Here is a 24469-nt window from a genome sequence, read left to right on the forward strand (position 1 = left end):
ACAGTGTCTTCCCGACCCATTGCTGCGGTTTTATTATATCTAATAGGTTGCTAAAGATATGTTCTCAATGCTGAAATAATTAAAATCTGAATTTACATACGGTACGTTGCTGCTTCGTCGTAATTGCCTATTCCCGTCCTATCCAACACAAATTATTAAAAATATCAGCGACACACAATGCAAAATTAGTTATTGCCTAATATTTTAGTTTGTTGACGCGATCAATCAAAGTGAGCTGAGATCTATTGAAATGCTTTTTATCATTAAAGAATTCCTCGCAGCCAAATTTCCTACGTTTTTTCGTGCGACGAAGAAGAAAATGTCGGCTAATCGTTTCAATTTCCGTCATTCATAAAATGAAAATAACTCACGCAACGCATTGTCGTTATTCTGCAGTCGGGAAAACTTGCATAACCTGCAGAAATTTTGCAGAATAACATTTGTCATGCCGTCCTACACAAATACATGCGCGCTAGCTTCGTAAAAATTATTGTGATTTTTAGTTCGGACGATGAAAAATTTTAATAGACGGATTTTAAAACGGTACGACGAATTTAAGAAATAAAGTCAGTTGCGTAATTTGAATAAAATGCTTTAATGATCGCTTTTTAGTGAATTCAAAGGGCACGGATCGGAAGGTAAGTGTGTTTAAGTCAAATCAGCAGCACAACTTTTGGAGTATTCATTAAATCCACCTAAGAAATGATGAAAATTAGAGTGGCCTTCGTTACTACGATGGGAATTAGAAATAAACCCTACTATCTTATTCTAATAACAAAGTTAATCCAAAACATAATTTAGGTGGATCAAAAATATTAGGTACAAATTGGCACTGTAAAAAAATGCCTATCTGCATGATCGTGATGGATGAACGTGATCGTGATCGACAACAATGGAGGAGAATCAGGACTTGATGGCAGACCCAGCTAGCACCAACTCGTATATCAATGTACGAAAACTATCGTAAATATCTCCTAACAAACTCGAAATCGTAACTAAAGCTGGATAAAGTGGGATCAAGTTGATTTTTTGTCGTATATAATGATAATGACTGACATACATACGATTTTCAGCACAAAATCGTAGAGCAATACGGAGCGACTCGCGCTTAATCGGATATTATCGTATATAAATACTTATATAGTCATAACGCTCAAAATTATTCGTAATCACGTATATCGCCTCCAAAATAGTACGGATATGCTGATTTTTACCTTTTTTATACATATGAAAATGCTAGCTGGGGTCGTCTTGAGGCGTGTGAAAAGCTGGATTTCGCTTGACTGTTGTACCACAAAGCTGTAGCACAGGCACTTGTCCACAGCACAGAGAGGATCGCACTATGATCACGGAGAAGCACCAGTAGACGATCTGGTTGTAATGTAATGTGTAATGTAACGTATGCTCAGGCAGGAGTATATGACGGACACGAGAGTTCAGTACGGTATAACGTAGCCGGTTGTTGACGTTTGTTAAACAACAGCAAGTTAACAGAGTAGAAGCAGGGCTCGATGCATGGTCTTGAGATACTGGTGTACTGGAATCAATTCGGATTCCATTATGTACGCAGTATTCGGTCAGACATAACCCAGTGTTTTACCTTACAGAAGCTAGAGTTTCGCTTGGCCATTGCGTCAAAACTGCATTACAGATGGTTGTACAGTGGACTTTCGGAAAAGTTAATCGATTGGGGAATGGGTTGATTAACTTTTCCGAAATATTAACTTTTCCGAGCAGTCCTAAAAATCATTGAAAATGATAAATACAAAGCGAAAAATGCATTCCGGGATATAGGATACACATTTTTATGAATTTAAAAGTTGTAATGGAAAGAAATATGTAGCAAGATCTTTATGAAATAATACTTAGTTCCTTTCAGTAAGTTTAAAATAGTCGGTTACACTAGTCTACTTTTGTTTTTAACGTAGGACTACGTCTTATGGCAAGTTTTGAGATAGGGTGTCATTCCAAAAAATCGAAAAATGCGAGCGTCACGAAAAATGAAAGGTTTTGAGCGCCAATAGCTCAGCGGTTTTTCGATCGATTTTCAATATTCTCACATCAATCGATCGGAAAATCTTCTAAGAATTGACCCAAATGAAGAAAAGTATGGATTCTTGATGTTGAACTATTGTAAAATTGAAAATAATGAACCTATGTTTTACCAGAATTCTCGCTTCGTGATTGGTTGTAAGATCCTTTACGATGATCTAAACCTATACCAATTTGATATCTGTGCTTGGGAAGTAAGCCAAAACAAGTGACGGAGTTGCCTCATTTCAACAATATTTCTTAACACCGCGGTTAAACCTTGACCATTTTGATGTCCTTGCTTGGGAAGTACGCCAGAAAGAGTGACAAAGCCCCCTCGTGGCAACAGATTTCTTACGAACGCGAATTAACCTAGTCCAATTTGATGTCTGTGTTAGGGAAGTGTGCCAGAAAAAATGACACAAGTTCGTTGTCCCAACAGATCGCAAATTCTTTACTGCGAGATGATAAAACCTCGGCGAATTTGATATCTGTGTTGGAAAAATGTGCTACAGTAGACTCTCGGAAAAGTTAACTCTCTGAAAAGTTAATTGTTCCGAAAAGTTAAGCGAATATCAGCTCTCATGCAACGCTCTAAAAAGTTAATTTTTGCCTTAACTTTTCTGAGAGTTTGAATTTATTGGTTGTCCAAGCGTTCGTCCACACACGTGAGTTTACCTTCTATCTTAATTTCTCATTTTTCAGTTTATTGTCGCATTTCCACAGTTTCATACAGAGTCGCATCATAACTGATATTAAATTAAACTTTTGTACCGGACAATCGCAACAATAGTTCAATACGAGCACATAGTTACTTCAGAATTATTGATGACATACTGGAAAAGCGCAAACTCAGATGAATTTTAAATGCAAAAGAAGGAACTAAAAATAAGCGCGAACATTATCAAAACGTATTCGCAGAAAAAACGAAAGTAAACTAGTGTAACCGATTATTTTAAACTTACTGAAAGGAACTAAGTATTATTTCATAATGATCTTGCTACATTATTTTTTTCCATTACAACTTCCAAATATATAAAAATGTGTATCTTATATCCCGGAATGCATTTTTCGCCCTTGTGTTTATCATTTTTAATGATTTTTAGGACTACTCGGAAAAGTTAATAGTTCGGAAAAGTTATTCGACCCATTCCTCAATCGATTAACTTTTCCGAGAGTCTACTGTACATCTGTAGTGTACAGTTATAATAAGACTCTGTATGAATACGCATGCTTGCCGTATCATTAGAAGTGTAGTGAAAAGATGTGCTGTTGATAAAATAGGATTGAATTGGTAAAATCCCTTCAACGTGGGGATCCATGGGTAATAAAAACAATCTTTAATTTCTGTAAGGTAGCAGGCAAGCAATAGTTTGTGTTCTTGATTTTGTTAAATTGTTTTCAAATGCACAATGTTTCGAGAATTGAACGTATGCAATGTTACTACTTTGATAAATGTTACATACAACGCATGTAGCATGTATATATGTTGCATATAGCATGTATACATGAAGAATCGAATGATTACAAGCATGAATACATGCTACTATCACTACAAAGAGACTTACGTAGTCCTGCGTCACCTATATATGCGGTCGTGTCTTGTACACAACCCCTCTGATTTTTTTCGTAGAGTCTGCGACTCCTTTTTGATAATGTTCGCGCTTATTTTTAGTTCCTTGCTGTTCCTTCTTTTGCATTTAAAATTCAATCTGAGTTTGCGCTTTTCCAATATCAATCAATCCTGAATCCTGTTATCAATAATCCTGAAGTAACTATTTGCTCTTATTGAACTATTGTTGCAGCTGACCGGGGCAAGACTTTAATTTAATCCCAGTTTTGATGCAACTCTGTAAGGGTAAGCGGGGTAAGACCGCCCGCCTAAGCAATACCTCCTGTATAAAAAAAAGTTGTAGCTCAATTTCTAATTTATCTGCTTTAAATGAACAATTGATCTATTACCTACATATAAAAAATAAAAACATAAATATCTGTAATGATTTTCTATTTTTTATTGCGATTTGGAAACACCTCCAAAAAATAGAGTATTTTTTCCATGCGGGGTGAAACACGCCCACTAACGGGGTAAAACCGCCATAGCATATAACTTTAACAATATTCAACCGATTTGAATGAAACTGGTGGCATTGGATTCATGAATTTATCTAATTTAAACAAATTGAATCAGTTTGCTATCAAACAATACATAGTTCCCCGAGATTCGCAAGTTCGAAAGAGTGTCCGGCAACCACTCGTATTGGAAGAATATCAGTAATATAGGTACCGACAGTCTTGAAATTGATACCGTGTAGTTTCCTTAGACAACAAGATGGATCGGGTTAGGCATCCTGGAGTCAATCTTTAAGGACTAGAGAGGATCTAAGATAAAATATAACAATATGGGAATTAAAGTTCCTGCAATTGATCCGGTAGGTCATTTTTTGACATTTAAAATTGTTCTGATTGATAAAGCAGATACATATTACTTTTCCATTGCTAAGATAATTTGCTATATTTTCATAAAAAATATGTTTATTCTATGTTATTTGTCCCAAGAGGGAGGAATTATTAAAAAAAAGCTATATCCGAGAAAAAAAGAAAATGTCCATAGCGCCCGCAGGGAAAATTGGCGATTTAGATTTTTCCAAACAGTCCACCAGCTATAAACTAAGCACATTTATATTGTTTTATGTAAATCTGAGATCCTTTGGTCCAAACTATGCAATTATTTTAAAAATCTCCTTATCGCACTAGCATTATACACGACGGTCTTGCACCGTTCGTTGTGGGCGGTTTTACCCCCAAATGACCGATTTACACATTTCACTATTTATTTCAACAAAACTGCATGAACAGTTACCTAATTTAGGTACTGTCGGATGAAGACAGGATCAGAGAAGCGATGTGGGTTGGATTTACTGAAAGTTTTAACGTTTTGAATAAAATAAACCCTAAGTTCTGCGGGAACAAAGTTATAAAAAACGAAACGATTATAACGAAAAATCTATTTTTATTTATTTCTCCGATAGTTTATACGATATTGCTGTACAAGGTATTGTAAAATATTGCGTACGCAATCAGTAATATGACTGTCATCAACATTTAACACCAATTTGAGCAAGGCCCTGTAAAACCATGGTGGGCGGTTTTACCCCGGCGGGCGTTGTTACCCCGTTTACCCTTATGAAATTGTGGCAAGGTGACAATAAACCGAAAAATGAAAAATAAAGATAGAAGGTAAATACACGTTGTGTGGACGAACGCTTCGACAACCAATAAATTCGAACTCTCAGAAAAGTTAAGGCAAAAATTAACTTTTTAGAGCGTTGCATGAGAGCTGATATTCGCTTAACTTTTCTGAACAATTAACTTTTCAGAGAGTTAACTTTTGCGAGAGTCCACTGTATTTGTTCTGGATTGTAGTATTCTATGGGTTCTATCCACAGCACAGAATAGACAGTGCCGTACCTTGTACCATTTATTCGAATTTTCTAGACCAGATGAGTTAAACATATCTTAAAACGTTATATTTTAGCTTTGCTCTTACGGCATATGTACTTAAAACTTTTCATACGGCGGATATCTCTTGTTAGTTCCGAAAACTTATTGTACAACTTGGTTCCTACATTGGTAAATCTACATTGGCAAATTCTTAATTTGCTAGTTGAGATACACAAGTTATTCTTCAATTTTCATGTTTCATAATTCTGCCAACACTGCTTGACGATTGCTTTTGAACCTTTCTGCTTGGAACAATTTGCGTAGTCTGTTGTGATTTTTTTTATTGATTAAAGCCACTCCGTTAGTGTGGTATCCTGGTATTTATAGCATACTAGCTGATTCGACAAACCAGAACCGCATTGCCATAAAATAAACTGTGTTGTACATAAATCGTGAATCTCGGATGACTTTTGTCACAATCTAGAGTTTTGCAAGTTTCTGAGAAGCGCACCTTAGATGATTCATTTTGGCAATTACGTAACTATGCAAGCATGGGTACTGCCGCTACTCGTATAACAGTCCCATTTAACAAGCGAGTGGTCGTGGGTTCGAATCTTAGTAGAATCAAGCCATTCGATGTCAAGTGACTTTAGCATGGGTTTATTCTCAGGCCCCTCCATTTACCCTTCCTTCGTGCTGAATTCTATATTTACCCTCTGAAGCCTCTTGACAGTGCAAATGTCCCTCCTATAGTTAAGTGTACTGGTCAGAGGTACGAATGAGTCCTCGCCAGGGACGGCTATAATATGGGATAGTGCTGGCAGCGAGGAATAAGTGGGTAAAGTAGATTAAGCTTTGAAGGAAGGGTAAACCCCAATACACGCAAGCACGCATAAAATTTAATAAGCATATCGCTCACTCAATAGCGATTATAGCAAAAAGAAATGCAGTGCAGGTCATACAGCAAACACCCGGGCGATATTACAATAGATCAACTATACTGGTCGCAGTAATGAGTCCACACATGAAAAAAAAAACAGTCCCATTTTATATGTAGTTTCCTATATAAATGGGACTGTTATGCGAGTAGCAGCAAGGTAGTTTAATATAGAAATTTGCAATTTTTCCTCACAGTAAAGTAGAAAACAATCCCCCCGTTGCTTATCCAGATAAAATAAAGTGAACAGCACTTAAATTTTCGCCGAGATTGAATAACATTTCGCCAAATACCATTTCGCGAAAAACCTTACGCGGAATGTACCATTTCACGAAAAAACTTTTCGTGGAAAGTATCATTTCGGTCCTCGGGGTGATCCTCTCCTTACTCGCTATTGCTCGTTCGGATCCAACTGAAGGAAAGTAATAGTCCTAACCTAGGAAAACAAATAAACCTAAACAGAGGTGATTTCTGCGTGGGGGCTGCAGATAGTTTTTGGTGGTCTTGTTATTGACTGTTATATTTTATGGAAGAGTCCAAAATTTCTCGATCTCAATTAGTTTTTGAGTTATGCAAAATTTTCTGTTTTATTTGATATGAGAATCCCTATCTCCCTACCAGGGGTGAGGGGTATCAAACCATCATACATTAAATTCAAGCCTCCAATCCCCCAAATGCCAAATTTGGTTCCATTTGCTTGATTAGTTCTCGAGTTATGGGGAACTTTGTATTTTATATGTATAGGAGCCCTCCCTTTTAATGTGGAGTGGCCATAATTTACCATAGAAAAATTCCGGCCTCCTACCTCCTAAAACCCCACATGCCAAATTTGGTTCATTTGCTTGATTAGTTCTGGAGTTATGAGGAAGTATGTACTCGGTCAACTGATCCGTCAATTGTGCATGACGCTTGATCAGTTTTTAATGTGACCGCATATGTCACCGAGGTTCAGATTACAATGGATCATTGAAAAAGCTGAAAAATCTTATAGATGGCTCCAGCATAGACATGTTCTGTCAAACACACTCGACGAACGTCTGTGATCGACTGTCAAACTGCATTTCAATCTGATTGGTCCATCCAAAAAGGCCGATTCAGATTAACCGGTATCAACCATCAACAACAACGGAACGGCAAGAAATTATGACGTATAATCTGTATCATCCTTAAAGGTGCTTAAAGTTTACTCTAAATATGCCACGTGAGGCTTTAGTATCCATCTAGCGGTAAGCATGAGCAAAAACTACCTAGAATGATCCATTGTTGACCAACATTAGAAAAGGGCGGATAAGCCAAATGTCAAACAGAACGAGTAAGAGTTCATTTTCCTATGCTGCTCCAGCAAAAAATAACTCTCGCTCGGTCTGTTTAACGTTTGGCTTATCCGCCCTTTTCTAATGTTGGTCGAGAATTATTAAGATTAAAGAAGGTTATTCCAGCGGGGGTGTATGGTATTGTGCTGTGGTAAAGTGCTATACAGGGCCTAAATATTGCCCGTTTCTTTGGTAACAAAACGCGCTGCTCACTTTTTTGATAGCTTGAAATCGTCGCAGAAAGAATCTGCTTGGCTGTATGTAAGTTCTAAGTAAATATTATGCTTGTCTAGCACGTAAGCTATTGATTTACTTGATAAAATAAACGATATTTGCCCCCGCGACGATTCAATTCACCAGGTGTAATTCTTACAGCGTTGAGGAAAAACCCGAATTAAGCCACCTAGCGGTGTGACCTAGCCTAATATATAATTATTTCCGAGTTTCTCAGCAACATTTATAATAAACTTGACTCTATTTTCCGTTCCTTATTCCTCAAAATCCTTATTTACCAGTAAAATTCACAAGAAAATACTGCGTGCAATAATTACATTTTCCTTCCTAGAGTGCATAAATATTGGTAAGCATCATTTAATTTACTTTATCAACACCTTATTTAGTTTTATAATATTTACGTGATTTATTGAATTGTTTTATAGAAATTAACCTTCTAACGGGTTTACAGATGGCCTTAACTTTTGGGCGGAGGAGCCACATACGAAGCTTTGAATTTACAATTTGAGAAGTGTGTTCATAATAGATTTCTTGATTTTAATATCATGCGTTCAAGAGTTAGCATCTTTCAAAAACAAGAATTCAGAAAAATTACGAAAAAAAATATTGCGCAAATAATTCCTTTGCACTTTTGAAGGAAAAGGATATCTAGAACAAAATGATTGGCCTTGAAATTTTATTATGAGTTTACTTGACTTCAATTTTGAAATTTATCTGAATTTGAAAAAATAACCAAGAGCATTAGATATGAAAAACGAAAAAGAGAAATTGAACTTTTTCTTAGTTGGCGCTCCTTCAGATAATTATTTTTGCATGAAGCTCAAAACCTAAGCTTCTTTTGAATGCACTTTCATGAAAAAATAGTCATTAGCTTGGTCGCATCGTTTTTACGATGTAACCCGTTAGAGGGTTTAGAAAATGGTATGAGATAAAAAAATAGTGCAAAAGAAGCGCCATAAACATGCTTGAGAATGGAAAATATGATCGATATGTTTACTAGTGCTTGTCATTTTCGATTTATTTATTAAAACATGATACATGACATAAGACTTCTGTCTTTTAAAGTGTCACTAACGAAAATTTATCGTACAAAATTACTAGCAACCTTTTCTTTCTATTTTTCATATAAAATTTCTAAGCTCTAGTATCTATTGATTCAGTGTCTATTTTCGAAGCCTGCAAGTTGTAGGCGAAATACGTATATGTCGCGAATAAATATTAATAGTAGAATTTAATCGGAAAAAATTCTACAATTCCCAAAACAAGTAAACATAGAGGTATACTATATTGAGCAAAGTTGTGTATTTTTACTATTTGTACAATTTTTTAATACATGAAAAAGTTATACAACAATTTTACAAAAAGAGCTAAAATAGAAAAACTGATTTTACAAATTAACAAATAAGATTTTTCTATCTTCGCTGAAGAGATAGAACGTTACTGTCTTCAGCAAAATTTCTTGTAATGATATGCTCTATAACTTTGCAGAACACATCACCAAGTTTTCCCAAGCAAAACTATAGTGCGCACGTTTTTTTGGGTTTGGGCAATTGTGCGCGCGAGTAAGCGTTTACTAAATTTGGCGCGAGTGTTCGATGGTTAATATCTCTTGACCGGCAAAACCAATTGTTCTTAAATTTTGCAGATATATTTACAGCATTAAAATCTCTAATTTGATGTCAAAATGATTTAAACTGGATAAATTATCTTAGATGAAATCTTAATAAATTATTGTAAATTTTGATGTGTTGTATACGATTGCTCATAACTTTCAAATTAAACATCCAATCAAAAAACAAATCAATAGTGATCTATTAGGATATATTACCTTTCAAATGAGACTAATAGCGCATAAATTAGTTTGGCCACCTCTGAGAAACAGGCGATAATTATTACCTTGTCAAAACAGGTTTTTTAAGCATAACTTTTAAACTACTTGTTTGTTTTCAAGAAAATTTCCTGAACAATTTGGCGTTAACAAGAGCTTTCATTTGATATTAAGATCGTTGAAATTGGTCATGTAGTTCCGGAGAAAATCGTGTCACGTGATTTTTACATTCTTATTTATAACTTTTAAACGGAATGTCGGACCACGAAACAGTTCAATAGTGATCTACTAGGCAATAATACCTTTCAAACAAAAGTAATAGCACACAAATCGGTTCAGCCCTCTCCGAGAAACAGGCGATAGAAAAAATCATCACATACATACACATGCACACATACACACAGACATTGTTCATTTCGTCGAACCTTATCGATTGGTATATGTGGCTTGGCCCTCTGGGCCTCGGATCAATTTCTCGTTTTTCGACCAATTTTTAAACCTTTGTTATATAGTATAACAAAGGTAGAAAGGTAAACTAAAAGTCATCCCGTTGGTTAAAGGGATATGTTTACAATGTCTGTAACAGCCAATAATGGTCGCATATTTTTCTCTAAATATGCGCAACTGTTTTATTATAGACCCAATAACTTCGTAGGTATTTTGTGTCTCCAAATGCGTTGTACATAAGTTTTAACTTTCACCTAAAATTGAGAACTGTTGAAAATTACCCCGTTTGACGGTATTCTTTATTATTTTTATTAAAATCATGACCAATGCTGTCTTATTAGTCCAATCTTCTAAAAGCATTCTAAATTACAGATATTTTTTTTGAAATCGGTTTATATTTGTTGTCTTTATCTTGGGCTGTTTTTATTGAGCTACCTTTTCTGCTGTTATGTTCCTTTTACTTCTCTATAGTTTTTTGTGTGTGCTTTGATCCGCAATTCGCAGTGCTTCTTCCATAATGTGTTCATCAAGCGTCAAAAATAACGGAAACTGAAGAAATTTCAGATTTACTATTCTGTGCTTAAAAAATCCACCGGGCAAATTCGGAACAACTCGCCATGTTTGTTTTTGTATTTTTTTTTCACTTTGTTTAGAAACAGGGTTGTCTTCGTTTCCGTTGCTAGTCTCCGTTTCCGGAGTTTGACCTTCTGATCTTTTGTTCTTTGTTTTTGGGTTGTCTTCGTTTCCGTTGCTAGTCTCCGTTTTCGGAGTTTGACCTTCTGATCTTTTGTTCTTTGCTTTTGTGTCTGATTTATTTTTTTGTTGAACCATAATCTTTCCAAATTCCTTGGTTTTTACTGCTATTTTGTACGAGTGGTCTTCAAAAAATGAGCTGAAGAAAAGCTTTCGCATGAATGGGCAGAGATTTCGCAAACCCCGCTCATAGCGATCCAAAATCAAGACTTTTTTGCTAATGCTGATCAATTCAGACTCTTGTCTGATGGCAGTGATGTCGCTGACAGCCAAGCCATTAATAAGGTTAAGGATAACAATCGGTGCGAAAAATAAGAACAGCACAAAAAGAAGTATTTGGCCTCCACTAAAGCCGATAGCAGCCGCTTCAAACTCTCCGGTCGTCATAACCAGGGTTTTTAGAGCCGCATTTGAAAAGGTTTGGAAGTGGTTGAAAGCACTTTCGGAGTCATCGGTCGTGGTTGTTTGATTGGAAGAATTGATTTCTAATTTTGGATTGTAATAAGATAGAAAAAAGCCAAGAGTAAAGGCGGCAAGTAGTGGGACAAAAAGGAGAAAACTTTTCAGAAAATTAAGTGAGACGGTTGTAAACATGTGCATGTAAATCGATAGGCTGTTAAATGGAAGAGATCCTATCAGAACGGTAATCTGTAATGCGAATGCAATGATGGTCAGAGAAGATAGAGTTGAGTTGCAACCTCCGAGGAGCACGATGAGCATCAGTATAATAGTCGTTATGTCTAGAAAGTTGTCAATAGAGAAAATATAATCTAGACGTAGAAGGATTGCTTGTAAAATTTCGCGGCCGATCATGAAAATTGCACCAAACCAAGTTATCACTAAAGTAACTGTGCTTTCGCAGCTGTTAAGTGAATGATAGCTGAAGGCAACTACCGCAAATAATGTAAAAGCCAGATTTAGGAAGCTCCATTTTGTCATTCTGAACCATTTTACCAGAATAAAAGAGTAAATAACCGGGTGAATAAGCAGTGGTCTGAGATTTTTTAAATTTGCTATTATTTTGATTGCATCCATCTCAGTTACGAACGTTTTTTTGCTACTTCTAATGGCCCGTATTTTGTAAATGTACGGTTCGAGGCCCTTCAGATTGAAGGTAATTACATTTCGGTCACTATGTGACCGTTTTTCATCCATTGAAACACACCGATCAAAATACATCTTCCAAAAATCGTAATTAGCGTAGTGTAGAGGGGAAAGACCGTCTTTATTACAAAGGCCTAGAAAAGCGAGTTTTTGTTTTTGGAGTAACTTAAGAGCTATATCTGTAATACCGAGTTTTAAAGTAATATGTACAGCGTTGTTTCCATTGTTATCTGTTCGTGTAAGATATACTAATTTGTGGTCGCAAAGTAGATCCACGCAGTGAACAACTTTTGCTCTTCTATCAGGTTGATTTTGCAGTTCATGTGTCCGATATACAGTTGTCACCAAAATTGGATCATCGTTGATAAGTATTTGATCAGTCATTTTGCTCAGCAGAATTTTCAATATGTTTACATTTCCGTTATCGCAGGCTTTTTTCAACAATCCCTTAAGTTCTACTCGATATTTTAACTCGTCTCCTTTAATGGTTTTATTTATAACTTCAAAAATCTTTTTTCCTGCATATTTCACGATTTTCTCAACACTTTTTTCTAAATTAAGCTCAACCGCGCAATGTAACAGATAACTAATAACATTAGGTATGTACGCGGTGTTGATATCTAGTAATTTTAATTCCTGAGAAAACTTTTCTTCTTGTTTGAAATTCAAATAAATTTCTAATATTTCGATAGTCATATGGGAAAGTTTCTGGTCTTTATAAAAACCGACGGTTCGTTTTTTCGACACGTTTCTACGGTTTGATGTTGATGTTTGATGTTTATTAGCTCGATGCCAAGATATTAGCCGAATTAGATTATCATCATCATCAAGTTTTTTATCAGTCATCCTGCTCAGTAGATCCTTCACTATATTTACATTTCCGTTATCGCAGGCTTTTTTCAGTAGTCCCTGAAGTTCTACTTGATAGGTCAACTCGTTTCCTTTAATATTGTTATTATTATTCTTTCTAAAAATCTTTTTTTCTGCATCATGCTCTACGATCTGCTCATAACTTTTCTCTAAATTAAGCTCAACCGCACCATGTAACAGACATTTTATAACATTAGATATATTCTCGTTATCGATGCTAAGTCGTTTCAGTTGCTGGAAAAACATTTCTTCCTCTTTAAAATGCAAGCAAATTTCCAATAACTCGATAGTAACGTTGGTAGGTATCTGGTCTCCGTAAAAATCGAAAGTCGTCACCGGTGTGCTAAAAGCAATAGCATTACTGAAATCAGTCGTGCACTTTTCCAGAAACAGATCGTTTTCTGGACTGTTCTTTAATAGAAGATCGAATGGCAACAAGCAACGTCCGCCGCAGATATTAAAGTCGGCTTTTTTTCTCAGCAGCATTAATATGATCCGTTTTCTTTTTTCTTTTTCAATTTGAGGATTTTGTTGTTGTTGTTGTTGTTGTTGTTTTCGTCGTTTTTTAGATTTCACAATGGCAGTAGTGTTGTAGTTTTCACATAGCAGAAGGAGGGCAGTTTTACTCTGCATATTACGGCAGTTTATGTCAAGTTTCTGTTGATTCAGCAACCATTCGACGAATTCGATGTTCGACTGATTGACCGCATAGTGCAGCGGAGTGTTTAAATCCGGGTAGATTCTCTGTTTGAAATATAAAGATTAATTAGTTTTGTTTTTCTAATAATAAAGTTTGATTACCTCATTTACGCAGTCAAAACGATTAATGAACATTTTCAAGTATTCGTTGTATTTGGTAATGTCTTTAAGCATGGCATCCAAGATACGCTGTAGCTTGGAACTGAACAGGAAGGTCTTTGGTTTTGGAATGGAGTTCGGAGCGTCCCAGTTCTGTATTTCATCGATTAGTTCAATGAGTTGTTCGATATCGGAATGATTGAGAATCCTTTGGAACTTTTGTGGGTCACTAAGTCCGGTTGATTCAAGTATATCCTCCAATTTCTGGCTTTCGACGCGATGATGTTGACAGGGAATCAGATTTGGAACGAATACGTGCACAAAAGAGCGCACGCTAGCACGAATCAAAGCTTGCATTCGGCTTCGCACAAAGGCTCGCCATTTTGACAACCTGGAGACTACGTCCTTCTCGGATTTGATCACTTCTATGTCCAAAACTTTTTCGAAAGATTTGATGATTGATGACTGCGAAATATACGAAAACTGGTAACTACTCGACAAACATGGTCAGTCTAGATGAAATCATGGACTTGTTATTGCAAATGAAGAGAGAGTGAAAGTTAGAAAAAGATACCCAAATGTAATGAATTGTGTTGAGCGAAAAGTCGCTTTAGGTCTTACGGGCTAATCTTTATTAATTAATTGGTTTTCCATCTTACGACACACTCAAGTAGCACACTTACGGTGCTTTTAGGTATATCGACTTATTAATGACTCAAACCTATATATATATAAAAGTGAGCGTGAGTAAGTTTGTATGTTTGTATGTTCCACCATAACTCCAGAACGCCTTGACCGATCTCCACCAAACCTGGCACACATGTTCCTTGATATAGGAGAATCAGTACTGGGGGATTGACAAAAGAGGGGGGGTTCATAACAGGGGGAGCCCTTAACTCCGAAACGCCTTGACCGTTCTTCATCAAGCTTGGCACACATGTTCCTTGACATAAGAGAATCAGCGCTGGGAGGTCAACAGAAAGGGGGGAGGTTCCCTAATAGATGGGGGAGGGTCCCTAATAGGGGGGAGGCCATGACTCCGAAATGCGTTGACCGTTCTTCATCAAATTTGGCACACATACACCTTGACATATGAGAATCAGCATTGGGGGTCAACATAAAGGGGGGGGGGGGTTCCGTAATAGGTGGGGGAGCGTCCCTAATAGGGGGAGGTCATAACTCCGAAGCGGCTTGACCGTTCTTCATCAAACTTGGCACACATGTTCCTTGACTTAAGAGGGGGACCGAACTGTTTGGACGGTTCTCCCATAAGTGACGGTAGGACAAAAGGAGGAGCTAATGACCGGAGGTTACTGACGAGAAGGGGGGAGTAACGCCTATATGACTGTAAGAATTTATCCGTTCAATAGAAAAAATCAGAATACGAAACACTAAACTGCAATGCCCGCAGCTGTAGATTTATCAAGTGTATGCACCGAATTAAAGTGCCCTGTATAAAAAGTGTTCGATCATTAGTGCTAATTGTTGTTGGCCCACTCTGTTTGAGTCATAGGGGCAATCATTCAAACAGTGTGGAGTTTATCTGAGAACACCATGTTTTTCCCATGGTAAACTTAATGTGGCATGCTCCAAAGTGGGTAACATAGTAAAATGCTATGTTTAGAAAAGTACAATAACAAAACTATTCATTTCCTACGGATGGGGTGGCCATTGTTAAAAGCGGAAGGTGCAAATAGGAAAAATGGCTTTGTTTTTCTTTCTTTATAGGGTTTTATAGGGACTTCCGTAAAGAAAACAGATGTGCAGGTGGCCGGGTAGTCAAAAGAGGGGGAGCTGACTAATGCGGAGGAACGTCCGAAAGAGGAACAAGCGTTATATTTTTGCATTATAAGCATTTCGGTTACAATAACCGATGTACAGATGGCTGTGAGACAAAGGCTCCCCGAGTAAGAGCAGGCACTCAGCTAGTTAGTTATATAACAGTCAGCTTAACTGTTTTGAGCATGCCGCTCTCCAACTAGTTAGACACCATATACTTCTGATTCGCTGTACTCGCTTAAGCTTCGTTGGTCCTCTGGCGAGACTCGGGATTGATGTCGCAGGCCTTGCAAGCCGCCGCCACGAAAAACTATCAAGCAACGAATGAAGAACTAAGAAATTCGGACTGGAACAATCGGACTCAGAACTCTCAACTTTCAAGGGATCACTCGAGTACTCTCCGACATATTGAAGAGCCGCAAATACGATGTCGGTACGGTACGTATGTTCAGAGCTTCAGGGTTCAGAAATTCAGTACTTTGACGATGAACATCTGAATGGCGCCCAGGTGAAGAACCAAGGCGGTGGGGAAAGCTATTTCGACGGTGCAATAAGCGGAGAAGAGGTGCCAGACTCAATGATAAGCGAAGTTAAGGAGGCCACTATGCAGCTAAAGAAAAAGGAAGAAAGATGAGCAAGATGGCATCGGAGCGGAACTTAATAAAATGGGACCAGAAAAGCTGGATAGTTGTTAGAATTTTGGATACGGAACAGCTTCCGGAGCAGTGGAAAGATGGGGTTATCTGCCCGATGGGGTTATCTTCCGCCGACCATCACCAATTACGAACAGATTTGTAGAAACTTATCATGTCGGCTTTGTCGAAGGTCAGTCTACAATGGATCAAATATTTACACTGCGGCAGATCCTCCAAAAGGGCCGTGAATTCAGAGTTCCCACGCACCTTTTTTCCGTCGACTTCAAAGCCGCATATGATACCATCGAACGGAAAAAGCTACGGAAAATCATGGACGAGACAGCTTCCCCACGAAGCTCATCAAACTGTGTAAATCAGATGGATGGTACTTAGTACTGTGTTCGGATTTCGGGTGGATTGTTTAGTTCATTCGAATCACATAGAGGGTTTCGGTGATGATCTCTCATGCCTGCTCTTCAACATAGCACTAATGAACCGAGCGGATATCAACATGCGGGGCTCGATATTAAACACATCTAGTCAATTCGTCTGTTTTGCCGATGACACGGATATTATCGGCAGAACATCTGTGGAGGTGAACAGTACACCAGATCAAAACGCGAAGCTGAAAAGATGGGGTAAAGGTAAATATGTCTAAAACAAAGAACATGCTGGCCAGCGGAACCGAGGCCAACCGACAGTAACGATCGACGGCGATGAGTTTGTGATAGTTGATCAGCGGAAGTCGTGCTTACTATGGGCTTCGCAAGCAATTGCTGTCGAGCAGACTGAGCATTCGTAAAAAGTGCATCTTGTACTAGACGCTTATTAGACCGGTTGTCCTCTAGGGTATGTAACATGGACAATGCTCGAGGAGACCCTACGAGTGTTCGAAGTGTTCGAAAGACGAGTGCTAATAACGAATTTCGGTGGTATACAGGAGACGGAGTGTGGAGGCGGAGGATGAACCATGAACTCGCACACGTACCTTGGACCTTATTGGGCAATTCCAGACGTGATTTTATTATGAAAAAATATAGGGAAGACTGCTGCAGGTTGAGACCAATTTTGTTTTCGGTCCATAAAACTTAAACAGAATATTTCACTGAAGTTTTTGGAGTGTCTTAGTAGAATACAAAACCTGGAAATTAAATAAAAAGAAAACTTATCCAATTTAATTCTACTATGTATATTTGATTCTTGACAGATACGTATTTCGCCTACGACTTACAGGCTTCCTCAGTGTTCGAAAACAGACACTGAGGAAGCCTGCACGTCGTAGGCGAAATACGTATCTGTCAAAAATAAAATAAAAATAGTAGAATTCAATTGGATAAGTTTTCTTTTTATTTAATTTCCAGGCATAATATTTCAATTATGTGGGTTATACATCATTGGAAAGGTATTTCTATTGTCTATACAGAAAAAAATTGGTTTTAAAAAAATCATCAAATCAATCAAACGGTCATTTCCGTGAAGGTCCTAAAAATTTGCGAAAAAATTGTTGCTGCAGGTTGAAAAATTATTTTTACATGAAAACAAAATCCATTTTATTTGTACAAATGTTATTTTTCGACCATCAAGCGTTAAATTTTTTCGAAATTGTACTTGTTTATTGTACTTCCCTGGGGGTTACCGTAGTTTTCCGAACATGTCCAGATATGAGCAATGTGACCCTTGATTGCACCAATGTGGCTAGGTAGCTGATTAAGCTTACATTGATTTAGTTTTTGAATTACAGTGTGATAGGTCACGCATGATGTGTTCAGGTCGTAAAGTAATCATTTCCCCTTCTATGAAAATCCATACCGGTTGCGATTTTTGTTCATTGTGGAAGTGTTATCTCTCTATTCAGCGTGCTTTTAAATTTTCCCTCACGGGACTTTTTCGCTATCGGTCTCGTGGTGATATTTAGCTTTAGAAGGAGTTTACCTTCCAATTACTGATTTTTATTTACTTTATATACTGACTTGTACTTACTCAAATCAATTACAACTTACTTACACTTACTCAGTAATTTCACGAAAAAAGGATTCATCAAATTTTTTAAACTTTTACGTTTTCAAAACAATTTTAGACTTCTATTTTTTCATTTGGCGTTTGGGTTGCCTTCTCCTGAGATAGGGTGGGCCCAAAGATCGTAATTTTGCAAATTTTTTTTTAAAATAACTATTGAATAACAAACCCAATGTTAATGATTTTAATACCAAATGAATTGTTTTGTAATTCTATATATTTAGTTACTGTCAGTAGAGGTTATATGAACTAAATTGCACAACGTTAACTAACAGTTGAATTATATTCCGAAGACGTGCCGATTTCTATTAAAAAAAACAAGTAAGATGGTATAACAAAGGTTCCTTTAACTACCAAGTGGATCAAATCGGGTTTTTAATCAATTTTTGCATTTTATAAACAGAAACAGGCTTACCTGCAATTTCCTGCGCCTTACTCGTTTACTATTTGCAGTTTCCGCAGTTAGATACGTTGCATCTGCAAATTTTTTTAGAGTTATATTGTGTTATTTATATTGTAACGGGTGGCAACTAAAATAGTGGAATTTTTTCGCGGCCCAACAAACGAGCTCAGGAAGAAATAAGAGTATGTATGTGTTAGCTCTCTCTCGCTCTCCTGTTTTTGTTCATATTTTTTGTTTGGTTTATGCTTGCCCAGTTTTGCTAAAAATGGCGTCGAAATAAGAAGCATTTCGGGAACGCGTTGTACACTTTTGCGAACTGCAATAGAAATCTCGGCAAAAAGTATACGGTACAACATTTAAAAAGCAAATATGTTGCGGCTTCGACTGTTTACCATATCCTAAGATGCCCAACAACAATTCGCAAGCAAGGTAGTGGAAGACTAGCCAAAATTATGGACTCAGAAGGACATCGTTCGCTTTCTCGTTTCTTCAACAACAAGCCCTCTGGTTTGGCTATCAATTAAGATGCAGCAGACGAATGTTTGAAGAAAATTTTGATCCCGTTTCTACTAAAACATCATGCAGATGGACAATACGTGTTTTGGACAGATAGAGCATCATCGCATTACGCCAAAAAAACACAATCGTTCCTGAATACCCATTCGATCCCATTTTTACCTAAAAACCGCGACCCAAAAATCTGTGTCAGTGCGCCCATTCGAAGATTTCTTCGGGATTCAAACGGAAGCTGCGCCGAACAGCCGGTTACGGACCGTTTTCAAATGTACACTAATTTTATTGCAACAATGGATAATATATCTTTAATTTCGGTAAATCAGATCTTCTTCATGTATCTTTGTCTTTTTTTGACAGCTTGAGAAAAAAAATCCAAAATTTTAGTTGCCACCCGTTAAGGGGGCTATGCCCACTTTTTACACCATATTTTTTGCCTTATTTCAAATATTTTTTTCTCGATAACGCGAAAAGCGAATCGATTCGGGTTTTTTGCATTCTAAACATTGCACTTTATACTAATATTTACAATTTTGTTTGCATATGTGAACCTCTTCCTCTCTCCCCTACGGCTCCTTGAACATGATCATTCGAAAAAAACATGATTTACGGTACCATGGATTGGCGCTGGGGGGCTTATCCGAATTGAAAAATTCCAAAACGACTTGAAAGTATATTAAATTATCTCGTGTTTGACCCATTCTTTTTTTTTAAATTCGAAACTATAACAAAATGGCGAACATTCAAGCATAAAAGTAAGGTTTTTAGTCGAAAAAATTGACTTTAAACATTTCTAAAAAATACAAAAATTGTAATATCGAAAAAAGGATGGGTCAAACACTAGATAATTTTGTTGGCTTTGAAACAAAAAAAGAATCATGAGAATTGCTTGAGCCGTTCTTGAGATATTTATGGTATCGACTTTCAAAACCTGGTTTCGAGAAAAACGACGTTGAAGTTTTTATTCGCTGTGTAATCGCTCCAGACATGCGCGATACAAATAGCTGTAACTTGGTCAATTTTTGGAATTCATCGAAATGACTTGAAACACATATGGTCAAAATGTTAATCTTTCGAAATAATCAATAAAAAAATTTCGATTTTTTTAAATTGAGAAAGTACTATGCCCCCTTAATCTTTATATGGGTAATTTCACCTCAATCGAGACCATGGGATTACTTATGCTTTTTCGATATTCAGTTTCCAAAGCTTTTTAAAATGGTAACCAAAACATCGTTTTATATAGATTGAAATTTTATGTTTTATATAGATTTATATAGATTGAAATAGCAGAATATCTTAAGGTGGAATTACCTATATCATAGTCACAGACAAACAGACATAACACTCGTTTTCCATTCTTCATACCGAATAAACCGTCACTTCAAATTTAGGTTTAGTTGGGAATGTCTCCGTTTTGGTCAAAGTGGTGCTTTTTGACAAAAGAAGGGGAATTCCCCATAAAAAATACTTACTACTTCGAGGGATAGTTCTGTTGCTATTTGATATTTGGGAATGTCTGTCATAGATGGTGCTAGTGTTCAGGCTAAATGTGAGGTACGATAATTTTTGTTGATTTTTCTTGCAAGAGTTATGTCTATTTGTCTGTGTCATAGTGTAACAGATATTACTAAAATAGCTATCAAAACGCGGAGTGCCCTCTAAAAAAGTTGAAGGAATCGTAGATAATTTTTTGAGTTAGGCGTTTTTAAAGCTGCTTTGAGCTTCTGAAGCCCTTTTAATTTTTTTCTTCATGAACAACTTGTCATTTTCACTTCCATAATCAACTCTCGAAGGTGTTTCATCAACAATTTCGCAATCATACGGCTGTATACTCGACTAAATTTGTTGCATGTGGGAGGTACATAGTGAAAGACGTTCGTTTTTTCTGTTATCGGCAACGGAAGATAGGAACAAGTCTGACTTTTGATACTCTTATTTTTTACGATAAACGAAGGGGAAACAACGCGCTGCATTCGTCATGCTGCACAGCATCAAATACAAACGGTGTCCCGCATAAACTTTACTTCAAAACTTGTTGTCAACCTCTATTACTACCACTGTTGGAGGCGGCTTCAGCTGACAGCTGTCGTGACAGAGATCTGATTTCAACCCGTCACTTCTCGGATGTATTACATGCCTTTTTGTACCAGGAGAATCAGAGGACAACAGAGCTGCCACAAATACAGATATTTGTGCATACATAAATTTGGGACCCATCAATTATTTCAGTTGCAGTGATTTCTGGCTCTACTAATGTTCCTGAATTTTAAAGTAGTCCATAAACTATTTATGTTATTTAAAAGATTAGATCGAGAAAATTAAATACTCCGGAGAAAACGGTAGGGTCCCAAATTTATGCATGCACAAATATCTGTATTTATGGCAGCTCTGGAGGACAATAGAGGACAATTGTCACCACTTCGAAACCATTTGTGCCACTCTTTACTCTTGTGGCAAGCAACACACGAAACGAAAAAAAAGGTAATCATTAGCTTTTCATTCGTTTTGTCCTTTTCACCCAACCGCTGATACACATATGTCAAAATCTGTAGTGCAATGCTGCCAGAAAATCTGAAAATTTTGATAAACAGTGCAGTCGAAACGAATTTTTTAAAACTCAACATTCGTGATTTGGCGAAAAAAAAAATCAACATTCTTGCAGCAATTTGCATTGTTTAAAAAATTGTAGTAAATTCTAGAGTCAACGAAAAAATATATTTTTGCACCATTGTCACTCGTATTGGGTGTACTTTTGAGAAAAAATAAGAAAAGGAGGGGTATGATCTGACGGATAACCTCTATTATGATATTTCCCTTCTCATTTCCAAGGGTTTAAACGACGGCGTCCTGCCTGTTTGGACATATACGTTTTGACAGTTTCTTTGGATAAAATGGATTCATATTCGCTCAACTATGTTTACTCGATACCGTTGAGTAAACACATAGGTAAGTTATCCTATAGTGGACGCTTTACCTATAATGGACCTCGGGTACAGTTTCGGCGTTTCTTAGCTTGTGCTTCTTATTTCCGAGGAAATATGACATGAAACAAAAAGTACTCAACATACCACACATTCCAGTTTATAAAGATTTAGTAGCATTCAATTATTATGCCTTCACCGAAAAAACTATACACGTGCGATCAATGTGCAGATCACATAGATATTCTCATGATGCTAATCACTACAGTTCCATAAGAATAACACATGAATCATATGCAATGGTTAAACCATGAGTAAAACACTTTGATATGACCTGATATTCACATCAACTCATCGTGAAAGCCATATGAATTTTAAATAGAATGACATTTCATAAGAGTTACCCTTTGATTAAACGTGTAAAACCAGTGAAATATTTATAAAAACTTACACCTTAATTTCATGTGGATTGCAACAGGATATGATCTAATGGTGAAACACGTGGATTTTCAATGTAAAAGAAGTGACTACCATGTTGATTGAAGGTTTGTTGGAGAAACATGGTTATTTAACGTGTTTTCCATATGAAATATTTCATTTCACGTTAAATCGAAGGGAAACGCTTTTGATACGCGAATGATTGACATATGAAACAAGATTATCAATATTTGCACGTTGAAATTCATGTGTAAGATCTTTTGATAACGCCGTGTCTATTTTTATCAGTGTTAAAATCGATAATTTCAAGTGTGGTTCCATTATGGGTTAACAACGCCAAAGATGTCGCCATTTGTGGACCCTACAGAGACTATAGATCATTACACGGGAGCTCCTAACCACACTTTTTTGACAGCACTTGGTGGTTTGTTTACATGGTGTTAAATTTTGAGTTGAGTTTTCTATCTTTGTCCGGCAGATAATGATAGAAATTTATAGTTTTTATTTAAGAGAAAGTGCGTTACATGCATTTTACAGAAACTGATGCAGTAATCCTTCACGAAATTTCAAATCAAAACTGCTGGATGTGACAAAAAACCATGTAAACAAACCACCAAGTGGTGTCATTCTACGCAAAATGACGTTATCGCAAAACGATCTATAGATTACAGAGGCGCCGAGACACTCAAAAACCGCTAAATTTTGAACGAAAGCGGAGAGTTACCTTTATTTATGAAGGTCTCTGTAGTCTATAGTCTCTGTAGTGGACCCTCTCCATGCAAAATACACTAGAATTGCTATACTGGACCCGGTCACTATCCTATTGTAAACCACAACGGACATTAAAAGAAAACGGACATTTCAATCTGTTTTAAAAATGTGCAAAATATATATAGATTTTTAACATAAATTGATATTCTTTTAGGCTTAATCGAAAGTTATTCGTATTGTAAGTGCCATCGGTTGCTTGTTTAGCGTTACCAGTTTAAAATAATTCGTGGAATAAAACTACTCAAATACTAACTGGTCCACTAATGGGTAATTTACCCTACTTGGGAGTTGCACGATCGTATTCTGAGGAAGTGCCAAGGATGTTTGCTAATGAACGATGAAACATACGTGAAAATGGATTTTAAGCCGTTTCTATGGAAAAAATCTTGTTGGATCACAGCCCAATGCGATCTCTTTATCCAGTTTAAGTTTGTGGCTGGTTAACTAGCAGCGTGCACTACAGATGATAGAGGAAATTCCGAAGAAAGTCTCCGATTTTATTCGACGCCTGTCGGAATATTTTTTCACTGTGCCTCACTGTGACGACTAATATTTTTCATTCGTCAAATCTTTTCAGAGGTTTAAAGGTTTAAACTTAAAAATATGTAATATGTCCAGGTATGCTTACAACATACAAAAAATATAGCAAAACCAGAACCTACTGGCAATTCAATTTTTAAAAGGTGAGAATGACGTTAGAAAGCAACAGGAATTTATCGATTCGAGGAACACCGTAAAATATACTTTTTGTTATGTTCTTACCGAAATTTGGAAGGATTGTTTTCAGTATTGAAATTACAAAAACCCAGAGCCAAAGCAGCCAAGCAGGTCGCCCTGTGTAAGTAAACAAATTAGTATTCTCTGATCAACCGATTGTTTAACCATCGTTTACCATTTGTAAGCTCAGCGAGATTGTTCGATTGGGAATCGTCCTGTATGAAATTTTTGTAATAGAATTCCATTTTATATATTGATAAACTGCTGCGTCAGCTTACCTGCAGTTCGTTATTTAGTGGAAGCATGACAGAAGTTTCTGTAGGAACCTCTTGTTCTTGATGACTCATTTCGGCGCTTTCACTAGTTAGTTCCTTGCACTCCTTGTTTGTTCGAATTTCGGCAGAAATCGTCAAAGAAGTTGTTTCTACCATTCAAACCAAATTAAAATATGTACATAAATTAGATACTCTCTGATCAAACGATTATCAAACCGTCATTTACCGGTAGATTCTGTAGT

This window comes from Sabethes cyaneus, chromosome 1 (genome assembly GCF_943734655.1).
Source record: "Sabethes cyaneus chromosome 1, idSabCyanKW18_F2, whole genome shotgun sequence".
NCBI lineage: Eukaryota > Metazoa > Arthropoda > Insecta > Diptera > Culicidae > Sabethes > Sabethes cyaneus.